The sequence below is a fragment of the Cynoglossus semilaevis genome, chromosome 15, assembly GCF_000523025.1.
Source record: "Cynoglossus semilaevis isolate Cse_v1.0 chromosome 15, Cse_v1.0, whole genome shotgun sequence".
NCBI lineage: Eukaryota > Metazoa > Chordata > Actinopteri > Pleuronectiformes > Cynoglossidae > Cynoglossus > Cynoglossus semilaevis.
In genome coordinates this window covers 5,477,335-5,483,334 of record NC_024321.1, presented here as the reverse complement: position 1 = coordinate 5,483,334, position 6,000 = coordinate 5,477,335, and the positions used below count along the sequence as shown (strand labels likewise).

General features: G+C 39.0%; 1 protein-coding gene across 9 annotated transcripts in view; it reads right to left on the bottom strand.

Moving 5' to 3' along the window:
- The window catches only part of rapgef2b (Rap guanine nucleotide exchange factor 2b), an 83,980-nt gene that overhangs the window by 31,615 nt on the left and 46,365 nt on the right, over positions 1-6,000 (bottom strand). The window lies entirely within an intron of this gene.

Here is a 6,000-nt window from a genome sequence, read left to right as displayed (position 1 = left end):
GGTGACACTTGTATCTCACACCTGTTTGTAATTCAGATTTATTTCACTTGGGAATGAAGCCAGTTCCAATCAATCTCAATAATTAAAAAAAGACAGTTAACACCTGTGTTAAAGCAGGATTTTCTGACCAACTGACTGCATCAACTCAATGTATTGATAATGTATTACAGTGCAAGGACCTCAAAGCTTTATCATCATCCACTGTTGTCAAACACCAGCTCAACACACAACAGACTGCAATGTTTGATTGTCCACAGATCCTGATCAAATTCAGGTGACAAACAACAACAACAAAAACAGCCTTCTTTGTTATCCCTGCTGTGCAGGCTCATTACGATCAACGTAAATGTCACCTGTCAACCTATTTGTAAATCTCTTTCAAGAAGGCTTCTGAATGTCAACTCTGATATGAAAAACACATCAAATGTCAGCAACTATGTTCCATAGCACAGACTTGGAAATGAACCACGACTGGTGGTGAAATAGCTTGGTGTTTTTTTTTTCTTCCTTTTCCCCCCTCACAGCAGAACAGAACACAATTTCACCTGAATTATAGGCACAGCCCAAAAATAACTGTCCCATTTCCATCAAAGGGAAATGGTTGATTTGTTGCTATGAATAACCACAAAAAATTGCCTGTCTTAAAAAGAAGACATTTAAGATCACAAATCAAATGTAACAAAGTAACTGAAAAAAGAGAAGAAAAAAAAATCACTGCAGACATGTTTGACATACTAAACAATTTTGCTGTCCTTGCTAATTGGAGTGGCCATAGATTTTCACAGTAAGTTAAGAAACCAATACAATAATAATAATTAGTTAATTAGTTAATTAAGTTAAACTGTCTAAATGATGGATAGCACGTTGCATAGCCATGTAGCTATCAAATATATTGGCTTTTATTCTGTAGCTACGGTTATATACAGTAGCTAGAAGTGCAGAAGAACATACATCAATTGAACAGAAAATTTAGTTGTAAAACAAAATCCACACAGGTTGCTGCTTAAACAGCCCTTTTAAATGAACCTGAGCTTTGACACAAAGATGGGGGGGACCCCCACAAGAGCATTTTCTGCTTTAACTGCAGCAGCAATGCCTGCTCACAACTGACGCTTTTGTGTTTCGACGCAGCTGTAGCAGAGCAGGTTGTCACAAAAGACAGCTCTAAAAATAGGTGCTCGGTTTTTCCTCCACTGAGAGTGGCAGGTTTGTTCTCTCTGCTCGCCAGTTCTGACGATTGAACATCTTGAGTTCTGATCTGTATAACCAATGTCTTGTTGTCCACCGCTACCAATAACTCTTGAGTGTTCATTTGAAATATGACATATTTGTCCTGGGAGCCACAGGGAGTCATGTTGCTGACGTCCTCAGAGGCCCAAATGGTATAAATGTCTTTAAATAGGTCTTTTATACGTGGATACATATTATTAGAAACTACTGAGATCAAACAAGGCATTACATTATTGGTAGACGCTCCGAGTCCTGACGCAAGACCCACTAGAACCATAAACATGCAGCAGGGTTAATAATAGTCCTTGGGGCTCTAAAGATAGTCAACATTATCATCAGGAACATCAGCAATGTTTCTGAAAACACACTCTTCAATCAGCTCAATTGTCATCATTATCTTGGTTTACAAGCCCATAAGCTGCGCCAGAAGCAATGTTTATCGTTCCTCTCTCATCACTTGCCATCCTGATGAGCTCTGGTCCCAACCAAGCATGTTTATTTTCTGATCCAGACAGGATGATATGAGTAAAAGCAACAACAACAAAAAAAGCAGCAGAATCACTCTATACATTCGGGGAGTCCAATGATATCAGTGAAGGTAAAAGAAACAGATAAACACTGAAGCACAAACACAAACAACTCAGAAAAGGCAGAAAAGCAGACAGCACACTGATACTGAACATGACAGACAACAGGGTTAGATATGGTACCTGGGTTTTATTGCTTTCCTGGGAGCCAGATTAAGCGGAGAGTCGAGGGAAGCAGAAAAGGAGATGAAAGTTTTCAAACATACCACGACTTACCAGCCGTAGTGGCGAGAAACTATGAGTGAGAGCTTTACTGGCATAATGTTCAGGACAAAAGCAAGAATGGTTGCAAAGAGAGAAAGGAGACTGACTATTTTAAATATAAATTAAAGTCAAGTCATTATTTCAGGACATAAATCATGATATCAGCAAATGGGTGGTGAGATCAAGCAGAAGTAATTTATTGGTGATCCCTAATAACGATTGAGGAAAAGACAGATATAAGAACTTGTTTATCGGGGGCGACCTAGGGCAGATCATAAAAGATAGAAGTCACAAGACATAACAGGATGAATTAATTCCTGTTTAGGGGTCAGGTTAAATAAAAAAAAATTATATATTGCAATACAGAAACTTTTGTTTTTTTGCTGTGTTAATTATAAAAACAAAACCTTTTGTCAAAGGCTTTCGCACACAACAACAAACCTTATTTATGTTTAAAACAAAAGGACAATTACTGAATATCCAAGGCCAAAACTGAACATCCTTTGTGCATATACAGGGGGACATATTCAGGAAACACACACACACACAGATGCATTAAATATTACTCTGGCACATAGAGTAATTACTACTGTAGATCACTAAGCAGGTCACTTCTTCTGAAACACTGCAGAGTAGTTTTAAACAGCAGTTTTCATAAACAAGGATCTTTGAGGACTTTTGCTAAAATTCCCAAAAGCTTCAATTCAATTTCTGGTTGAAGTTAAAATCAAACACAAATATTCAACGTGTATCTCTCCCATCAATCGACGTGTTCAGTAGCAGACACCGTTAGCAATGTCATTGTCAAGGACACTCCAAAGGAGAACATTATTACTGCTGGACAAAACAGGGACTGAACCAGTCTGGACCTTTGATTGCAGGACAGGCACATAAACCAGCAGGCTGCCCACCCAGGTGGAGGGAGCGAGGGAGAAAAGAAGGGAGCTATTGATTGTCTGCCTCATGCTGCTTATATATATTTATAGAACAGCTGTATGGGGTCTTCTCCCTCCTGGCCACTGAGTAAACTCAGAAGGAAAAGATTACTCATCTGTTCTCATCTGAGATTTGAGGCTGGTGTAAGGAGCTGAATGAGGAATTTATGATTCGGCAAGGTCGAAAAAGGACAAAGAAAACCAATGTTAGGTTTTATCAAGGATAAAAAAAAAGTTTTATTTCACCAGCTATTTTGCTCCTTTTTTACATGTATGTATGTTTTTGAAGGTTTTATATAACAGTCACTAATTCTTCTCATGATTTCAGAGGCTCCTAACAGATTGATCTATTGTTGAGAAGCACCTTTGTTGTATAGAACAGAGGAAATAAAATTATAAATTGGTGCATTTACGTCACTGTGGCACAAAAAAAAAAAAAAATTTAAACTGAAAACAACTCGCCTTGCTGTAAAAATCATGCTGTAAATAGCTCCTTGCACCCCTCTTGGTGTCTTGCCCCCCACTTTGGAAACAGATTTGTAAATATAAATTGTAAAAAGAACAGCTAGAAATTCAACTGTACCTTTGAAATCAAGCAAATCAAGCAAATCAAACAGTGAAACCCCCTTCAGAATAAAAGCAGAGTACCCCATGACTCATACTACACAAACAAGAGAGAAGTTCATTTTTCAACACAGTACACTTCACTGCTCACATTCGTGGAAACAGTCGTTTAATTTATATCCTTCTAGACCTAACGACTTGAAACCTCCGCTTGTCATCGTGGCTGCAACAGTCCACACATCAGGTTGAAAAACCACGTACTGTAAGTTCTCCTTCAGATGAGAGCCTCGGCTGTACGACGTGTTGCAAAAGCAACACTTCAGAAACTAATGGTGACTTAAAAAGGAAGAACTTAGTATACACTGTAAATTAGAGGTTGTTTTTTTTTAATCTAAGCTGCCATGGTGAAGAAAAACTGTAGAGTGGTTTGTGACAGTAAATCTGGAATAAACAGCGAAGCCAACACTGCCAAACTTTCACCTTAGAAATACTGCAAAGGTCATTCACTTCCTTTCTGAAGAAATCAATAATGCACAGTCTTATCATGAGAGCCAGCTTTCTATATGAGACACAGTAAAACAGCGTTGTCTGCTCCTTCCCTTTTGTTTCACAGCCTCGTCACATTTTTATAAACGATCATGCATTTGATTATTTATATCATAATTATGTTTATCCATTTTTTAAAATCAATTATCAGGTTTTCCCAGGTAAGAATTTCTTCTGGATTTTAATCAAAGAACACTTTTTGTGTGGCTGGAATTAATCAGTCAAATTCATTCATTCACTTGGGATTTTACCAACAGTTAAGGTACAACATTATTCTGTGTTTATAGATTATATTAAGATATTTGATTACTATAATGAATCAAGTAATCCTCTTTTCATATAGATAGAGCTATAGATTTACAGATCAGTGTGTGTGTGTTACGGTGCAATGTGATTTGGGTGGCGACTGCTGCCCCCACGACCCGGTAACGGATAAGTGGATGAAAATGGATGGATGGATGGATGGATGGATGGGTGTGTGTGTGTGTGTTCTTGTGTGTTCATGTCTGTGAGCAGGCACTCCCATTGGGAGTTCCACTACTAGGTCAGCGTTACATTGAGATTATTGAGCTGGCTCTCTCTCTCTCTGCACAGTAACTCCTCTGTGATGACAGAGCAGGTTCAGACTGTTGCCTAACAGCGGTTCACACAGCTGTTCAGGGTTGGTCCGGTCACTGCAGGAGATCGAAAAACCTGTGACCTTACAATCACAAACCACTCCGTGTGACTGGCTCTGAAACTGGACCATGTTCATCAGGATAAGAGCAAATCTCATCACGCTCACGCACAAAGCCATTATGTCTTAAATTAAACTTTTAAGTGCCTTTTTTATTATAAAGTAATTGATTCAATATAAAATATGAGCGGCTGTACGTAGGTTTACACATACACCTTAGTAGCAATTATATGACTAAAGCAGAATTAAGCTATTTTAAATGCTAAATATGCTATTGGAAATGAAATAGTGCAGAAGAAGTGAGTCATCTTTAAATCAATTAGTGTCTGAATTATTATTATCTATACGTTATAAATGAGGATTCAGACAATGGTGTGACTTTGCTCATTCTAAACCCCTTGTCTTCGTCATCATCATCATCATTATCATCACCATCATCAGCAGCACCTAGCACTCATGCTAACTTAGCCTCCTTCCCTACTGTACTGTGTACTGGAGCGCACTGCTCCATCCTTCCCACAGGAACATCACTGGAGCGACAAAAGTCTAATATGACGGGAGAAGTTGGGCCATGAGAAAGTTCAGTCCTGCCTTCTAAATCAAAAACAGAGGCGGTCTAAATATAGGAACAAGGGTGGAGCTGCAGAGACGGAGAAGGGAAATGATGGCTGCAGCTTTTCTCCCCCCCTTTTTTTAGAGTAATGCTTTCACAGAGACCCAGAGAGAACCCATCCACGAACGGGAACCCAATGGGAATTCAAAGCATGTAGGGAATGTGGTGAAACTGCACTGAGAAGGAAAATGTATGTACAGCAATTGCATGCTGGGTATTTACATCATCAGTGTGAACAGAGTCAACTCCCTATTCCCAGAAAAACAGAATAAGTAAGTAGAATACCGCCATGTAATTCAATGGATGACTTAATCTAAATGATGGAGTCAGATCTGGGTGTCAAGTCTGTAGGGTGCTATGATTTTATCATTAAGTCAACATTAGTGTCAGTTGATGTTTGTTACATTTGGATAAAAACAGTTGTTAGGTTAGGGACACAACCTTCTATTCTGTTGAACTGCCAGTGTTTGCCTTGTATAATGTTCCACGGCGGCTGCTCTGCATAATGATGTAAGGCACAGCCTTTACCCTGGATGCCCTTCCTGCCACAACCCCTGCTTGTTCATGGACTTTGGACTTGCACAAATAAAACAGTTTGTTATTAAAAGATTAGTGTCTTGCTGAGGGACACACTGGTATGTAACC